This window comes from Nycticebus coucang, chromosome 16 (assembly GCF_027406575.1).
Source record: "Nycticebus coucang isolate mNycCou1 chromosome 16, mNycCou1.pri, whole genome shotgun sequence".
NCBI lineage: Eukaryota > Metazoa > Chordata > Mammalia > Primates > Lorisidae > Nycticebus > Nycticebus coucang.
The window spans coordinates 37,971,317-37,991,301 of NC_069795.1; the positions used below are offsets into that span (position 1 = coordinate 37,971,317).

Below are 19,985 nucleotides of genomic sequence, written 5' to 3' on the forward strand. Positions count from 1 at the left end.
GATTTTGAGTTTTGACATGTCAGTGCCAATCATAACCAGGGAGTATGTACCCCAACAGCTGGGATCCTTATAATACCTTCAGGGAACAAACTTTTTTATTTTTTGTGCAAGAACTTAATCCTTACTCAACTACTTTCTGGGCCAAAGGTTTCTCTAAAGCTTTACAGAAAAACTCATACCAAAGAAAAAAAAAAAAGCATTTAACCGTCTTACCCATCTACTCCTTTTCAGTTCCCTGTGATCTTTAAAATCTTGGTTGCACACTCAGTTATTTTGTAAGTCACAGTAGGTTCAAATTAATCTTAGGGATAGGCTATTTTATAACTAGTTAAATGGATAGCAGAGAATTTAACAACCCTTGTCATTGCCTTTGTCATATGAAAAGTGTTATCTTTAGAGCATAGTATGTTTACTATTATTTTTATAAGTTCACTTTATAATTTATATAAATATAGTAAACAAAAAATTCTACTTGTAGAATTTGGAAATTTGAGATAAGTGTAAATTAATAAAAATTATGGCTCAAAGGGGTAGGGCGCCAGCCCCATATGTCAGAGGTGGTGGGTTCAAACCCAGCCCTGGCCAGAAACTGCAAAAAAAAAAAAAATTTAACATACAGAGTAGATTTGTTGGCTATAATTTCATCTAAATAAAAAAGTATCAAGCACTCTATATATCTAGTGAAGTAATTATTATGAAGTTTTTGCATCACAAGTACTATAACGAATGTTTGTTTACCAGAAGGTGAAATATGTTATTATTTCAAGTTCTTCCTCAATGCCGAGTTGAACATTTGTCTTAGAGTGTCTTAAAATTCATAAATGCACCTGCCTACACAACCACCTCCCAAAGGCCTATGAGTTATTTTAGATGGGTTTTTTTGTTTGTTTCTTTGTTTATTTGTAAATGATACCAAATATCCAGATAATATAAAAGTAATCTTTCACTACCAATTATTTTAAACTTTATGTATTTTCTGTATTTGGAGAAGAATCCAGTTTAGCATCAGATACTGATAGTCCAAGTCTACCAGTCATACAAACATATTTCAAAGCCAAATGAAATAGACTACCATGTGTAAGTTAACCTAGATAAATGAACCAATGACTAATTTTTTATTTGTCCAAAATTGTAAATGGTTTTAAATCTGTTTTTTAAACATTGTATTTTGTCAATTTAAAGACATAAGATTAGCTAATATAATTGATGATTTTCTTTAAACAGATAGCAATTTGGCCCACCCTGGTGGAATATGACATTAAATTACACATCCTCATTTTTAATATGCTCTCCAATAAACCATATTGTTTACTAAAAGTACTTGTTGTTTCCAAGTTCACAGTATAAATTACAGGTAGGCTGAGGAAAGAGGAAGAGAGGGCTGCTACTTTACACAGTCAAAGTGCATAAGTGGTAAGTGAATAAGGCAGATGTCTTAGCTCCTAGTCATTATAAAGTAGACCAACATCACTAGAATTCCCTTGACAAATATAAATGGATCTCTCTACTAATAAAATAGAAAACCATAACTAGAAGTAAAACATTTATTACTATTACAGTTTATTTCTTTGGGGAATTTTGAATAAGTGCTCAGTTAGGCATAGGCAGCTAGAGGTGACCAGTCACACGAAGCAGCAATTTTCACATGAAATGATGTATAGTGTAATGCTGTTTATTAAATGTTTCTTACTTTATTATGTTAATTTAAAATACTTTTAATATGCCCTAAAGAAATTATACTAATATAGCTACAAAAGAAAAAACAAATCTCCAAAGAAATCGGTATTTGTCCATTTTTTCAATGTAGACTTTGTGTTTGTCAAAGGTAGTAGTGGATAAGTCCACTGGTGTGCATGTATAATATATACATATGTATAATTGAGAGAAGGATATTTATTACAAAGTATTGGCTCACACAATTATGAAGGCTGGAGTCCCACAGTCTGGCATTTGCAAGCTGAAGATCCAGGAAAGCTTATAATGTAGTTAGAAAGCCTTAGAGTCAGAGAATTGATGGTGTAAGAGTCCAGTCAAATGTGAAACCCTGAGAATCAAGAGCACCCAGGACGGAAGACTGGTCCTAGCTGAAACACTTAAGCAGACAGCAAATCCAACCATTCTGTTCTATTTAGGACCTCAATAGGTTAGATGATGCCCATCCAGATTGGGGAGGGCTATCTGTTGTATTTAGTGCCAATTCAAATGCTAATTTCTTTTGAAAACATCGTTATAGATACAGAAATAATGACTAATCAGATTACTGGACATCTCGTGGCCAAGTCAAGTTGACATCTAAAATTAGCCATCACAACTTAGAAATACAATTTATTTCATATACTGAGGTTGTGGCTACTACCTTGCTGAACTCATTTATTAATTCTAATAGTTTTTAGTGGATTTCCCAGGGTTCCTTATATAAAATATCACATCATTTGCAAATAATGATAATGTACTTCTTTCTTTCAAATCTAATTTTTTTTCAATTAATTGTCCTAGCCCAAGCTAAAACTTCCAATATAATGTTAAAGATAAATAGTAAAAGCAAACATCCTTACCTGCTCCTGATACTACAGACAGAGCATTCAGTGTTTAATCATTAAGTATGATGGATTTTTTACTCCTATGAGAAAAAGTATTTGTTTTTATCATGAAAGGGTGTTTGGTTTTGTCAAATGCTTTTTCTGCATCTGATGAGATAATCACGTGGTTTTGTTTTTTAATCTACTAATATGCTATATTACGTTGCTTGATTACTAAACAACCCAATCTCCCATCCCTTAAATAAATTCAACTTGGTTATGGTGTGTAATCCTTTCTATGTGTTGCTGGATTTGGTTTGCTGTTATTATCCTAAGGATTTTTGTTTCCATATTTATAAAAGATATTGGTCTGGTGTTTTCTCAAGAACTCTTCTTTTTTTTTTTTTTCTGATTTTGGCATGCCTATCCTCAAAATAAATTGAAAATTCTCCATCCTCTTCTACCATTTGAAAGATTTTTGAAGAATTGGTATTCCCTTGTTTTTATGTGTTTGAAATAATTACACAATGGGGCTGAGTTTTTCTTTTCTTTCTTTCTTTTTTTTTTTTTTTTTTTGAGACAGAGTCTCACTCACTTTGTCACCCCAGGTTGAGTGCCATGGTGTCATAGCTCACCAAACTCTTGGGCTCAAGCAATTCTCTTGCCTAGGCCTCCCAAGTAGCTGGGACTAGGCATCTTCCACAATACCCAGCTATTTTTTAGAGACGAGGTCTCGTTCTCATTCAGACTGGTCTAGAACCTGTGAGCTCAGGCATTCCACCCACCTTGGCCTCCCAGAGTGCTAGGATTACAGGCGTGAGCCACCATGCCCCACCCGCCTGAGTTTTTCTTTGTGAATAATTTTCGGATTATTGATTAAAACACTTTGTTATAGGTCGATTCAGATTGTATTTACTCAAGTCAGTTTTATTAGTTTGTGTCTTTGGTTTGTCCATTTCGTCTGTTATCTAGTTTTGTAACATACACAAGATACGCAGCATTTCTCTGGGGTCCAGAGTAATATCTCCCCTATATTTATTTCTGGTTTTAGTATGTTTTTCATTCTGTTTGTTTTGTTTAATATAGTTTAAAGTTTGTCATTTTTTGTTGGTCACTTTAAAAAAAATTGGTGTCATTAATTTTTTTTGTTTTTCTATTTCACTAATCCTGATCTAATATTTGTTTTCTTCTTTCCACTTGCTTTAGATTTAGTTTGCTTTTCTTTTGTAAGTGTCTTAAGCTGGCTTTTAAATTATTGATTTGAGATGTTTCTTCTTTCTGAATATAATTATTTAGTGTTACCAATTTTTTCTCTGAGCACCATTTGATGTTTTGATATTTTGCATCTTAATTCTCATTTATAACAAAGTACTGTTTGAATTCTCTTTCATTTGGGAAGTTTTCAGCCATTATTTTTTTTTAATTTTTTCTCTGCTTTTTCCATGTCTGTGTGGCACTGCTATTACATGCATATTGATATACTTAAAGGTTTTCCACATTTATATGAGGCTCTCTTCATTTTTCCCCATTCTTTTTTTTCTCTGTTCTTTGGATTGCATGATATCTATTGATTTGTCTTCAAGCTTGCTAACTCTTTTTTCTGTCACTTCAAATCTTTTATTAATTCACACTAATGACTATTTCATCTTACTTGTAATACTTTGCAACTTCAGAATTTTAAATATTTTATTTTATTTTATTTTATTTTTATTGTTGGGGATTCATTGAGGGTACAATAACCCAGGTTACACTGATTGCAATTGTTAGGTAAAGTCCCTCTTGCAATCATGTCTTGCCCCCATAAAGTGTGACACACACCAAGGCCCCACCCCCCTCCCTCCATCCCTCTTTCTGTTTCCCCCCCCATAACCATAATTGTCATTAATTGTCCTCATATCAAAATTGAGTACATAGGATTCATGCTTCTCCATTCTTGTGATGCTTTACTAAGAATAATGTCTTCCACGTCCATCCAGGTTAATACAAAGGATGTAAAGTCTCCATTTTCTTTAATGGCTGAATAGTATTCCATGGTATACATATGCCACAGCTTGTTAATCCATTTCTGGGTTGGTGGGCATTTAGGCTGTTTCCACATTTTGGCGATTGTAAATTGAGCTGCAATAAACAGTCTAGTACAAGTGTCCTTATGATAAAAGGATTTCTTTCCTTCTGGGTAGATGCCCAGTAATGGGATTGCAGGATCAAATGGGAGGTCCAGCTTGAGTGCTTTGAGGTTTCTCCATACTTCCTTCCAGAAAGGTTGTACTAGTTTGCAGTCCCACCAGCAGTGTAAAAGTGTTCCCTTCTCTCCACATCCACGCCAGCATCTGCAGTTTTGAGATTTTGTGATGTGGGCCATTCTCACTGGGGTTAGATGATATCTCAGGGTTGTTTTGATTTGCATTTCTCTAATATATAGAGATGATGAACATTTTTTCACGTGTTTGTTAGCCATTCGTCTGTCATCTTTAGAGAAGGTTCTATTCATGTCTCTTGCCCATTGATATATGGGATTTTTGGCTTTTTTCATTTGGATTAATTTGAGTTCTCTATAGATCCTAGTTATTAAGCTTTTGTCTGATTGAAAATATGCAAATATCCTTTCCCATTGTGTAGGTTGTCTCTTTGCTTTGGTTATGGTCTCCTTAGCTGTACAGAAGCTTTTCAGTTTAATGAAGTCCCATTTGTTTATTTTTGTTGTTGTTGCAATTGCCATGGCAGTCTTCTTCACGAAGTCTTTCCCCAGGCCAATATCTTCCAGTGTTTCTCCTATGCTTTCTTGGAGGATTTTTATTGTTTCATGCCTTAAATTTAAGTCCTTTATCCATCTGGAATCAATTTTTGTGAGTGGGGAAAGGTGTGGGTCCAGTTTCAGTCTTTTACATGTAGACATCCAGTTCTCCCAACACCATTTATTGACTAGGGAGTCTTTCCCCCAAGGTATGTTCTTGTTTGGTTTATCAAAGATTAGGTGGTTGTAAAATGTTAGTTTCATTTCGTGGTTTTCAATTCGATTCCAAGTGTCTATGTCTCTGTTTTTGTGCCAGTACCATGCTGTCTTGAGCACTATGGCTTTGTAGTATAGACTAAAATCTGGTATGCTGATGCCCCCAGCTGTATTTTTATTACTAAGAACTGCCTTAGCTATACGGGGTTTTTTCCAGTTCCATACAAAACGCAGAATCATTTTTTCCAAATCTTGAAAGTACGATGTTGGTATTTTGATAGGAATGGCATTGAATAGGTAGATTGCTTTGGGAAGTATAGACATTTTAACAATGTTGATTCTTCCCATCCATGAGCATGGTATGTTCTTCCATTTGTTAATATCCTCTGCTATTTCCTTTCTGAGGATTTCATAGTTTTCTTTATAGAGGTCCTTCAGCTCCTTTGTTAGGTATATTCCTAGGTATTTCATTTTCTTTGAAACTCTGGTGAAGGGAGTTGTGTCCTTAATTAGCTTCTCATCTTGACTGTTATTGGTGTATACAAAGGCTACTGACTTGTGGACATTGATTTTATATCCTGAAACTTTACTGTATTTTTTGATGACTTCTAGGAGTCTTGTGGTTGAGTCTTTGGGGTTCTCTAAGTATAAGATCATGTCGTCAGCAAAGAGGGAGAGTTTGACCTCCTCTGCTCCCATTTGGATTCCCTTTATTTCCTTGTCTTGCCTAATTGTATTGGCTAGAACTTCCAGCACTACGTTGAATAGTAAAGGTGACAGAGGACAACCTTGTCTGGTTCCAGTTCTAAGAGGAAAAGCTTTCAGTTTTACTCCATTCAGTAAAATATTGGCTGTGGGTTTGTCATAAATAGCTTCAATCAGTTTTGGAAATGTGCCACCTATGCCTATACTCTTCAGTGTTCTAATTAGAAAAGGATGCTGGATTTTATCAAATGCTTTTTCTGCATCTATTGAGAGAATCATGTGATCTTTATTTTTGCCTCTGTTAATATGGTGGATAACGTTTATAGACTTGCATATGTTAAACCAGCCTTGCATCCCTGGGATGAAGCCTACTGGATCATGATGAATGACTTTTTTGATGATAAGCTGTAATCTAATGGCTAGGATTTTGTTGAGAATTTTTGCATCTATATTGATGAGTGAGATTGGTCTGAAATTCTCCTTTTTGTTTGTGTCTTTTCCTGGTTTTGGTATCAGGGTGATATTTGCTTCATAGAATGTGTTGGGGAGGATTCCTTCTTCCTCAATTTTTTGGAATAATTTCTGCAGTAAAGGAATAAGCTCTTCCTTGAAGGTTTGATAGAATTCTGGTGTGAAGCCATCTGGACCAGGTCATTTTTTGGTTGGAAGCTTTTTTATTGTTTCTTTGATCTCAGTGCTTGAAATTGGTCTGTTCAGGAGCTCTATTTCTTCCTGGCTGAGACTAGGGAGAGGGTGTGATTCCAAATATTGATCCATTTCTTTCACATTGTCAAATTTCTGGGCATAGAGTTTCTGGTAGTATTCAGAGATGATCCCTTGTATCTCTGTGGGATCAGTTGTTATTTCCCCTTTATCATTTCTGATTGAGGTTACTAGAGATTTTACTTTTCTATTCCTCGTTAGTCTGGCCAATGGTTTATCTATTTTATTTATTTTTTCAAAAAAACAACTCCTTGTTTCATTAATTTTCTGAATGATTCTTTTCTTTTCAATTTCATTGATCTCTGATTTGATTTTGGATATTTCTTTTCTTCTACTGAGTTTAGGCTTAGATTGTTCTTCTTTTTCCAATTCCATAAGGTCTCTTGTGAGATTGTTGATGTGCTCTCTTTCAGTTTTTCGAATGTAGGCATCTAAAGCAATGAATTTTCCTCTCAAAACTGCTTTTGCAGTATCCCACAAGTTTTGGTAGCTTGTGTCTTCATTGTTGTTATGTTCAAGGAACTTAATGATTTCCTGTTTTATTTCTTCCTGCACCCATCTGTTATTCAACAGAAGATTGTTTAATTTCCATGCCTTTGTGTGGGGTCGAGCATTTTTGTTAGAGTTGAGTTCCACCTTTAGTGCCTTATGGTCTGAGAAGATACAAGGTAAAATTTCAATTCTTTTGATTCTGTTGATATTTGTTTTGTGTCCCAGGATATGATCAATTTTGGAGAATGTTCCATGGGGTGATGAGAAGAATGTATATTCTTTATCTTTGGGATGGAGTGTTCTATATGCGTCTATCAAGCACAGTTGTTCTAGGGTCTCATTTAAGTCTCTTATTTCCTTGTTTAATTTCTGTTTAGAGGATCTGTCCAGCTCTGTAAGAGGAGTGTTAAGGTCCCCTGTTATTATGGTATTATCAGATATCATATTGCTCAGACTGAGTACGGTCTGCTTCAAGAATCTGGGAGCATTTAAATTGGGTGCATAGATATTTAGAATTGAAATGTCTTCTTGTTGTATTTTTCCCTTGACCAATATAAAGTGACCATCTTTGTCTTTTTTGACTTTAGTTGCTTTAAATCCACATGTATCTGAAAATAAGATTGCAACTCCTCTTTTCTTCTGAATTCCATTTGCCTGAAAAATTGTCTTCCAACCCTTGACTCGGAGCTTTAATTTGTCTTTTGAAGCCAGGTGTGTTTCTTGCAGACAGCAAATGGATGGCTTGTGTTTTTTAATCCAGTCAGCCAATCTATGTCTCTTCAGTGGGGAATTCAAGCCATTAACATTTATGGAGATAATTGATAAGTGTGGTAGTATTCTATTAGTCTTATTTTGTGAGAGTCCATTGCTTAGTTTTATCTTTTGCATCAGTGTGGAGGATTAGGTTCTGTCCTTTAATTTCTGAGTTCTTATTTTGCTGCTGATCCATTGTGGTGGTCAGTGTGCAGAACAGGTTGAAGCATTTCCTGTAGAGCTGGTCTTGTTGTGGCAAATTTCCTCAATGTTTGTATATCTGTAAATGATTTGATTTCTCCGTCAATTTTGAAGCTTAGCTTAGCAGGGTACAGAATTCTGGGCTGGAAATTGTTCTGTTTAAGTAGATTAAAGGTAGATGACCATTGTCTTCTTGCTTGGAAAGTTTCATTAGAGAAGTCTGCCGTCATTCTGATGGATTTGCCCCTGTAGGTCAACTGGCGCTTACTCCTGGCAGCTTGCAGAATCTTTTCTTTTGTCTTGACTTTGGACTGGTTCATCACAATGTGTCTTGGAGAAGCTCGGTTAGAGTTTAGGCGACCTGGGGTCCGATAGCCCTCTGAAAGCAGTGTGTCAGAATCTTTGGTGATATTTGGGAAATTTTCTTTTATAATATTCTCTAGTATGGCTTCCATTCCTCTGGGGCATTCTTCTTCCCCTTCTGGAATTCCTATAACTCGTATGTTGGAACGCTTCATAAAGTCCCATAATTCTAACAGTGAACGTTCTGCTTTCTCTCTCTTCTTTTCTGCCTCTTTTACTATCTGAGTTATCTCAAAAACTTTGTCTTCTACCTCTGAAATTCTTTCTTCTGCATGGTCTAACCTGTTGCTGATACTTTCCATTGCATCTTTAAGTTCCCTAATTGACTGTTTCAGTTCCTTCATCTCTGCTATATCCTTTTTATATTCTTCATATCGTTTATGTCTTATTTGATTCTGTTTTTGAATTTCCTTTTGGTTATTTTCCACTTTATTAGCAGTTTCCTTCATTGTTTCCATCATTTCTTTCATTGTTTTCAACATGTGTATTCTAAATTCCCTTTCTGTCATTCCTAACATTTCTGTATAGGCGGAATCCTCTGCAGTAGCTACCTCATGGTCCCTTGGCGGGGTTGTTCTGGACTGGTTCTTCATGTTGCCTGAAGTTTTCTGCTTATTCTTCCTCATGAGTGATTTCTTTTATCTGTTTCCTTGCCCTAATTTTCCTTTCACTTCCTCTTGCTCTTTACGTTCTCGTGCCTGTGGAAGTTGCGGGCGGGTTTAGACGGATTGAACACACGCAACCACTTGCTGGTTTTCCACTGTTTTAGTCCTCCTCTTGGGGTCCAGGAGTCTCTCGCTGACTCCCTGTATCCTCTCAGGGGTGATGATAGGCAGATGCCACCAGCTAGAGATGCCTGGAGTCCTATCTCCCCAGACTCATGGTGCCTAGATGCAAGGAAGCTGTTACTCGGCCATCTTGCTCCGCCTCTAATTTTAAATATTTTAATAACGTCTGTCTCTTTATTGTTTTCTGAGGTACAGTCATTATATCTTTCTTTGCTTCTTTAATCACCTTTTTCTTTTTAGTTATTCGAACATATTTATAATGGCTAGAAATTTCTTCCTGTTAAATCTCATACTGGTTGCTTCACTTGTATTTCCTGCTTTTTTTTCTAAAGCACAGATTATACATCGTCCTCTCCTGGCTTAGCTACATGTCTCATTTATCTGTGTTAGAAAGTGGACATTTTAGATAATACCATATTTTGGCCATGTAAGATGTGCTTTTGTGTATAATGTGCACCCACATTTTGGTCCCAAAGTTTCAGTGGCCAGCTCTCGAGACAGTGGCCAGCTCTCAGCCAGGGAAGACACACCTGTGGAGAGCTAATGCTCCCTGATAAATGTGCACTTGGCGCCAGCCTCCTGAGCTTCCCACTCTGTGAAGGCCACCCTTTCCTCCCATCCCAGGAGTCCTTACCCCTCAGGACCATGCTGGGGGCCACAGCGAGAAGGCATCCTGCCTGGCTAGTGGGGCAGGAGCTTCGGAGTCTGCTCGGGCCCCAGGACAGTCAGGCAGGTCCCCTCAGTGCAGCTAGGCCTCAGGCTTTGGCTCTTGCCTCACACAGTCTCTCGCCCCTCCCCTGATCTGGGTGCTCAGAACAGGCCATTCTGTCCTGCTACCACCAGATCCCAGACCCTCCCAGACTGGAACCCTGTACCCCAAGTGGGCCCAGGTGGGAGGGTATGGCAGCCCCAAGAGACCATCTGGGTTCCCTCCACTCCCAAATCTAACTACTCAAGTATTATGTGCATCTTTATTTTTCCCTCAAAATTTTGGGCAAAAAAGTACATATTATATACTGCAAAATACAATATATTACAGCAAATTCTGGATACCCCCTAACTCTCCTGCAGAAGAGGGGGCTTGCTGTTTGTTTGTTCCTTCCCAGCTGGAATGGTCTATTACCTCTTTCCCAACTACTCTCCCCCTTGCTAACCCTACCTCTCCTTGTGGCTGCGCTCAACTTGGGATAAGGTTTCTCCTGAAAGTGTAGCTTAGTCACCCTGGAATGACAAATTTTTACATTTTTTTTTATTAGTATTAGATCATAGCTGTGTACAGTAATGCGATCATGGGGCACCATACACTGGTTTTATAAACAGTTCGACACATTTGCATCCCACTGGTTAACATAGCATTCCTGGCATTCTCTTAGTTATTGTGTTAATCATATTCTGCATTCACTAAGTTTCACATGTACCCTTGTAAGATGCAGGAATGACAATTTTTGGATGAGGCTTTTTCGTCTTCTCTCCTGATCACACCCAGCTCTGAAGCTCCACTAACTGCTGAGTGAGTGTTCTATTATTTTCAACAATTCTTTGGGCTCTAAATTGCTCTACTGACTAATCCAGTCAGACTCAGACTCCCTGGAAGGAACGGCTCCATGGGTCCATGATGAATATTTGCTCTGTTTCTATGGGCTCCTCCCAGCAGATTTCTCCCCCATCCCTATTCCTGCAAACTAGCCAGTGCACAATTTAGACTGTATCTTTACCCATTTAACCATCTTCCAGTTATCCCGACTGTGATCTCTGCTGTCCTTAGGAATGCTTACAAACCTTTGTACCTTATTGCAAATAAAGTCAGTTCTTAGGGAATAAATTAGGAGCTCTCTGTTTTAAATTCTGCTTCTTGCTCCAGGCAAAATTTCTGAGTCATGGCTTTAGAACTGAGGGTAGGGACAATGCCACACTTTAGTATATGGGGGAGTGTCTAACCTTTTTTTGTTTGTTTGTTTCCTCTCTCTGCTGCACATTGGAAGAATTGTCTCAGGCCACACCTTAAATACAAAAACACTTAATGAAAGCTGATTAGCAAAAAAAAAAAAAAAAAAAAATCAGCATGCTGCCCATAGGCTGCAGGTTGGCCACCCCTGAAAGGATACTACTCCTCCTTTAGGAGCTGAGCTTGGTGGAGATGAACAGTCACCAGAGGTCTTTTCTTGTTTCTCTTGGCATAAAATCTTCACTTTACAAGTTATGATAAGCATGGTCATAGCTATTGACTCTATGCCCAAGGTAGAGACTTGTTTCCTGAGTGAGGGTTTGTTGTACCAGGGGAATCCCCACTTTTCAACTGTACCTGCCCCAAACTTATACTCAGCAGCAGGTGGCTGACATCTGTCTCTTCCTCACTGGGACCTGGGATAGGACATTGGGGTCTTCAAGACATTCCTGTGGAGTGGGGTTTCTACCTCAGCTGGGGGGAAATTGGAAGGAAATGATTTTGTTTCAAATGCCATTAACTTTGGCTTAACAGATTTTAATAGAATTTTTAATAGATATTTCTTTATTTATTGTAAGCTCATGACCCCAGGCTTTAAGTAGTTGTGTATCTTTTAAATAATTTTTATCAGCTTCACTGGAACTGCTTACGCCAGACAGAGGTTGATCTGTGACTGCTGATTTTCCTATGATGACAGAAATAGACCTGTGACTGCTGCTTTTTTTTTTTTTTAGACAGACTCTCAACTGTGTGCCCAGGCTAGAGTGATATGCCATAACCCTAGCTCACATCAACCTTAAACTTCTGAGTTCAAGTAGTCCTCCTTGTTCTTTATATGCTTTTATACCCAGTTGAATTTGGTCTTGGACATGTGATCCACATTTTCAATCTTCTGTAAAGGGATATATTGTCACAAGTCTGATGTCCCCCATCTAAACAGAAGCTGTAGTTGTTATTGTACATCTTCACAGGGGTCCTTTGGCTCTGCTCTTCAATCACAACTACTACAAACTATAGATAGTGACTATGCTTGTCACCTGGGTTTCAAAATAAAAGGCTTACAGCAAAGCCAGACCCATGTATTTATATATCATAAGGAAGAAATAAATGTTAATTTGCTAGAAAACACTCAAATATGGTATAGTTTCATAATAAAATGTGTTTTATATAAACTCAAACTTCAAGTTCCAAGAAACAAATAGCTTATTAACACAAGAAAATATAATCAACTTCACTCGTGTTTACAAAATACAAATTACAATAGTATTAAGATATATACATTTTTCAAAATTAATCAAATAAGCTAAGATTTATAACCAATCTTAACAAAGTTCTAGGAGAATTAAGCATTCACAAGCATTATTTACGGAAGTTTAACTTTGTTCTACCTCTTCCTCTCATGAAAATGTTAAGATCATATACCATAAGTGTGAGCAATTCCATAAGAATTTAGCCACTTATAAATTCCAACATATACATATGTGAAGTAATACTAATTAAATAGTCCTTGTGATAGAAAAAAATAACATTAAGAGAATAGGGGATTGCTTAAATAAATTAATGGACAGCCATATCATGTAATAAGAACGTAATTATTTTTTAGAACATAATTAAGAAATGTGGGTGATGTGCTCTTAATTTTAAAAGTCAAGTTCAACAACAGTGTGAAAATATAATCTCATTTATATCTGAAACATTCTGATATGCACATGGAAATTATATGGAAAGATAGCTAAATAGTTTAAAAGTTCTTACACCCAGAAACGGTCTTATGAATCTGCTAGTGTCATAGTGAAACAACTTCTACTTATCATTACTTGTTATCCTATATGAATATTTATAGTATATTATGTATTATTTTCATGATTAGAAAGCCTAGTTTAAAAGTAAAATTGAATTAAATGAAAATGTGTTTTTAAAAGATGTGTGAGCTGAGTTGATAAATTTGGATCTCACATCAGCACGCTCACTATCCTGGACCCATGAGACTCTGCCGCCACCTGTGGCAGAAAGCATAAATTGAAGATGAAAGCATTAAAAAGTGGAAAATAACAGAGAAAGTGTTTTTATTTGCTAAAAATATGTAGTTGGTATTAGAACAAATCACCTGGAATCATGTGACAACCTTATGTCACCTAACCTGGTATTGAAGACCCCAAAATATATACATATATTTTTAAGTATTTATACAGCATTAGGAAAATAGGGAAAGCAAGTGGTGTCCCAAGATCCTCTTTCTCTTAAGTTTCAAATACCGTGCACCCTTCTCTCTGTTGGTCTGCTTCTCTGTCTCTCTCTCTCTCACACACACACACATACACACACATACAGACAGACAGAAAAAAATAGAAGGAAAAAAACAGGCAAATTATAACTCACAGCTGGCCTCATGTTAATAGGTCTCACTTTTTTCTAGGCCAGGATTATTATTTATTTGAAATCAAACAAGACAGATTCAGGTCTTTCTGCTCTTTGCTTCTTAGGCTGTGATTTTACACGCAAATGGTTTTCAATGTTTCACAGGACCAGACCAAGTCAGTTAAGAAAAGACTTTCAAACAGGTGTTTCCCTATAGGCATATGGAGTCCCCTGCCTTTTCCCTTTTATCCCTTATGGCTAGATTCACCAAGCCCTGCTGAGTCAGGTTTAGTTAGCTTAGAAAATTTTCAATTCTGTATACCCGTCACTGACACAATCATTGAGTAATGATTAAAGGGAACCATGAGGAATATTTTCAGCCTTCAGTTTCTGTTGTGGGGAGAAATTTATCACAAATTATTAGATACAGAGACATCATTGTTTAAACTACGATTTAAAAGGGCACGATCAACTAATGGAAGCTAGAACAGAAATGCTTAAATAATGTATAGAGTGGATATCTTGGTGGAAAGTATATTTTAAATATTTTTTTTTCCTTTCTGACTGAAAACATTCCCAGGAAGTAATGACACAGAAAATAAGCATCTAGATAAAGCTCATCAGGAAAATCGAGGCAATGTTTTTCGAAAACCACAAAAACAGAAATTAGCCAGTGAAGGACAATGACAATTAAATTGAATTCATTATTTACTATATAATTCCTAGTATAAATTTGTGAAAGGAAATACATATATCATTATAGGTATTTGACATGGGTCTGTTCTAAGTGATAGTGATTATATTGAAACAATAAGATCTGCACAGATTTGATATAACTCCTCTCTCAAACAAGAGGAGAATGAAGCCAAAATTTAAATCAAATTTCTGTTCAATTTGGGGATGTGCTGTTGGAAGATTGATCTTTACCTTCAAAGATTTCAACTTGAGTGATCTTTGCAAATGATATCTTATGACAACGACTCTTCTGGCATAGAGTAGAGTAGCACGCATAAGGAAATCATATAATGCTAGGTTGAAGGTCTTAAAAGTTGTCTTAGTTATCTATTAATGTGTGAAAAATTACTTTAAATATTAGTACCTGAAAAAACCATACATTCTTTCACAGTTTCTGTGGATCAGAAATATGAGCCCTTCTTTATTGGGTATTCTGCTTCAAGATTTCACAAAAAGCAACAATGACTATTCATGACTACATAGCCAAGAGTGGGGAGTCATCTCAAGGCTTCACTGGGGACACGTCCATTTCCATGTTAGCTTAAATGGTTGTTAGTGGAGTTCAGCGTTTCAAGGGTTGTTGAATGGAGAACCTACATTTATTTTTTTACTAGCTCTGGGCCAAAAGTGCCTCTCAGCACATTATTACATGGGCTTTTTCAATATAGTAACTTGTTTTTAACAAAAGCAGCAAGAGATAATCTGTTGGCACGATGAAGTCACCATATTTTGCAACAATCATGGAAGTGATATCTCATGACTTTTGCTATATTATATTGGTTGTAAGGAAGTCACTAGATCCAGGCCACATCCAAGAAAAGAGAATTATAAAATGGTTTGAAAACTGGATGAAAATCATTGTAGGCCACATTAGAAGTCTGTCTACCACAGAAGGTTTCAAATGTAAAGGTTATTTTTGTTCTTATATAAAGATATATATCACCCAAACAAGACATTTCCATATTTCAGGGTTTTGGGTTTTTTGTTTGTTTGTTTTTTGTTTGTTTTTTTTTTGAGACAGAGCCTCAAGCTATTGCCCTGGGTAAATGCCCTGGCATCACAGCTCACAGCAACCTCCAACTCCTGGGCTTAAGCAATTCTCTTGCATCAGCCTCCCAAGCAGTTGGGACTACAGGTGCCTGCCACACACCCAGCTATTTTTTGGTTGTAGTTGAGGTGTGATAAAGTATCCAGTAAAATAAAATTAGCAATGGCAAATGATACTCTGAAACTGCAGCACTGAAATCCTCCTTTCAATAGATATAGCCCTTTAAATTTAGCAGAATTAATAAAGCAGACAAAAAACAATTTGGCTTTCTGAATTTTATAAAATTTTATGAAATTTATAAAATTTTATTAATCCCATGTTGCCTCAAAGTTAAGCAAACTTAACTTCAAGTCTGACCAAAGAGGAGAAAAAATTAGGAAATATTTTATAAATAAGCCCAGTTCCTTTTTTTTCTTCTTCTTTTTTTTTTTTTTTGCTTGTTCCACAGCTTTATTTGAGGGATCAACACAAAAGATGTCTGTTTACTTCCATAGTTTCTTGATAGACATGTTTTTCTCCTACCCTTCTGCATGCCCTTGGCTACCATTGTCTCAAAGTCCTCCTGGGTGACATGGCCTCAGCGTTCCCACGGATTCATTTTCCAAGAATAGATCTTTAGACTGTCCCGATGGGCCTCCTTGTTGGGGGGTGGGAATTCAATTTTTCTGTCAATGTGCCCTGGGTAAAGCAGGGCTAAATCCAGGGTATCAATCCTATTCATAACCATGATAACCTTGATGTTCTTGGTGACCTCAAAGCCATCTAGCTGGGCAAGCATGTCCAGCATCATGTGTTACACTTCACTATCCCCTCCAGATCCCCCTCCAGCTGTGAGAAGTCCACAAAGTGACAAACAGCTCCCTCACCATTCTTGCCCCTTCCCTGATGAATTTCTGTACCAACTCAGAACCAGACACACGAGTGAAGGTACAGTGTGTATGATGAGCCATGGCCAGGGCCAGCAGTGACTTCCCAGTGCCAGGGGGTCTATACAGCAACACTCCTTTGGGCAGTGCAATGCCCAGTGCTTCAGAAAGCTCAGGATGCTTAACAGGCAACATGATTACTTCTTTGATTTCCTTAATCTGCTTGTTCAGTCCACCAATCATCTCATAAGTCAAGTCTGGCATCTTCTCCAACATCATCAGTGATACCAGTGCATCCATTTTGTTGGGTAGGATCTTGTAGCTGTCATTTCTTTGCTTTTTCTTTTTTCTTTTATTTTTTGTTTTTATTTATTAAATCATAGCTGTGTACAATAATACAATTATGGGTACAATGCTTGTTTTATATACCATTTAAAATATTTTAATCAAGTGGTTAACATAGTCTTTACCACATTTTCTTAGTTATTGTGTTAAGACATTTATACTCTACACTTAGTAAATTTAACATATGCCCTTGTAAAATGCACCATAGTTGTGTTCCCACCAATTCCCCTCCCTCCACCCATTTTCCTCCCCTCCCTTCTCTTTGTCTTCTCTTTTCCCTTCTTCTTGGGCTATAGTTGGATTATAGATTTCATATGAAAGCTATAAATTGGTTTCACAGTAAAGCTGAGTACATTGGATACTTTTTCCCCCCATTCTTGAGATACTTTTCTAAGAAGAATATGTTCCAGCTCCACCCATGTAATCATGAAAGAGGTAAACTCTCCATCTTTTTTTTTTTTTTTTTTTTTTTGTCTGGGGCTGGGTTTGAACCCACCACCTCTGGCATATGGGACCAGCGCCCTACTCCTTGAGCCACAGGCGCCACCCTCCATCTTTTTTTAAGACTGCATAACCTCCCAGGGTGGGGCTGAGTCAGAAGTGCTGCTTTAATGAGCCTAAGAAGCATCTGGTCCCCAGGGGAACATAGCTGAGACAAAAGCAGGTGCTCCATGGAGTCAGGACTGGCAACTGCACCAGCCCAGGGAGAGGCAAGAATTGAGAGCTGAGTGTGCACTCTAAACATGCCCACCCCAACACAGAGTGCAGATGAGACAGAGACACCAGGTCCATGAGAATTGGCCCAACGGCAGCAGCACAGGGCAGCACTGAGCCGCAGTTTCTGTGAACTCAAACAGAACCTGGCCCACAGGGGAATATAGCCAGGGAAAAATCACTAATTCTGCCAGAATATAAGTGGCAGCAACATCAATCTTGGGTGGGGCTGGAACTGAGTGAACCGCCCCATCAGTTCACTTAAACTGAAACCTTAAGCACCCGAGGTTGCAGGTTTCAGCTCCCCCTGCCGGCTGGTGGCAGAGTGCAGTGGCCTGGCTGAGGAGACATAGATCTCTCTGAGACTTAGGCAGGCACAAAAGCCTAGAGCATCTTCTCCTTGGAGGGAACTGGGTACAACCCCGCGTGGTTATCAGTGACTGGGTGTGACAGAGGTGCAAGGTGGGAAAGGAGGCATCAACCTTCCCAGACCAATTCATTTGCTGGGTGGGTCCTTCTGACTCCATGGAGCACTGGAGTGAGTCATACTCGAGTTGCCAGCAGACTCTTGCTTTCTAATTTCTGGAAACCTTTTGAAATCTCCCACTTGAGGCTGGGTCCTGACTGGGACAATTGATTTGGAACTCTTGACATGGGCCAATCACCTGAGGACTATCCAAAGTGATACCCTGAGTGTGTGGTTGTGGGAAGGTTTGACTTTCCTTTTCCAATTGTTGCCTTTGGGGGGAGGGGTGACTTAATTGCTGATATTTCTCCACAGCTGAAAGTTCAACCCAGAGGTACTGATTCACTAGGAGTGGACAGAGACCAGCTGAAAACAAGACAGAGCCACTTAGCCCCACTACACTAAGCAGGTCCCCAGTGTTTCAGGCCATAGCAATGTAGGGGTGCTTTGCAAAGCTCTAGGGGGAAAGGTATAGATACCAGTCTTGGGCAAAGGTCTGATTAATTCCTACTCCAGGAGCCCGCAACCCAAGTTCACCTTATCTGTTCATCTAGCCAAAGGTGTAAAATAATCATGGGGCAGAATGAGCAGAAAAACTCCAGCAACATGAATAATCAGAGTACATCAACTCCCTCAAGGAATGACATGGTGGATATACCAGAAGATCCCATTCATAAATAAATGGCTGAGATGTCAGAAATTGAATTCAGAATTTGGATTGCTAATAAAATTAATAGAATGGAGGTAAAGTTAGAATTAGAAATTCAAGGAGCATTTCAAAAGTTGTCTCAAGAATTCAATGAATTCAAAGACAAAATCACTAAAGATTTTGACACATTCAGACAAGAACTTTCAGGCCTGAAAGATCTGAGAAATATAGTAGAATCCCTCAGGAACAGAATGGAGCAGGCAGAAGAAAGGATTTCTTACATTGAAGACAAAGCTTTTGAACGCTCCCAAATGCTCAAAGAGGAAGAGAAGTGGAGAGCAAAAACAGATCATTCTCTCAGAGAGCTCTGGGATAATTCAAAGAAAACTAACATTTCTTTATAGGAATTCCTGAAGGCAATGAGGTGGCTTCAAAAGGCCCAGATGCTCTACTTCATGAAATAATCAAAGAGAACTTCCCAGACCTGCCAAGAGATTCTGAAACTCAGATAGCAAACAGTTTCAAAACCCTAGCATGACTCAATCTGAATAAGACATCTCTGAGACACATTGTAGCTGTCATTTCTTAGAGCCACCTGGCAATTCGGTGTCACCTCATTGATGTTGATGTTCCTGTTTACATTTTTGACAAACTTGCCCTCAGGATGTAACTTGATCAATGCTTTCTTCTTATCCATGGTTTTGACTACTTCCCTTAGGTAAGAGCCCTATTCCTGCAGTAGCTATAGCTCCTCCCATAACAGGTGAACTTTTGCATGTCATTCATTTCTTTGAGACTGCAGCCTCTGAAGGTTTGGGCTCTTCTCATTCACAATCAGCTGGAGTTCTTCAATCTTGGACAGATAATCATGGTGAAGTTCTCTTCCTGCTGTCCCCTCTCCAGATCCATCTGTTCTGGCCCATCAAGTACCATCTCCCCTCCAGTTCCAATTTTCAAATGTTATTATTCACCCCATTCTATTTTCTCTTTTCACTTTCATTATTCAAAATCACAATGAATACTAGGATTCTGAATTAAGAATGAGCTGGCTGAAGGTTACCCTTCAGAAACTATCTTTTTGGCATTCTCTGATGTATGACAATGATGATTAGATAGCGAGTTATAGTTTCTCCAGACTTCACTGATTTCTTGTAAGATTTTAACTTTGCAGGAGTCTTGAAATTCAAGATTGGAAAATAGAAAAAGGTAACTGAAAATTTTCATCCAGTAGGATAATGGCAACCGAATCAGTCCAGTGGATGCCTACCAAACAGAACCACTTCATAAAATCAAGGTTAGTAACATGACATTACCACCCATAAGGGCATGAGGAAGAGGGGAGCTTTGATTTTCCAGGTTGTATTT

The 19,985-nt window shown here is 37.9% G+C and overlaps 1 pseudogene; it reads right to left on the bottom strand.

Moving 5' to 3' along the window:
* Positions 1 to 16,062: 16,062 nt before the first annotated feature.
* On the bottom strand, positions 16,063 to 19,553 carry LOC128567988 (26S proteasome regulatory subunit 8-like; annotated as a pseudogene).
* Positions 19,554 to 19,985: the final 432 nt, after the last annotated feature.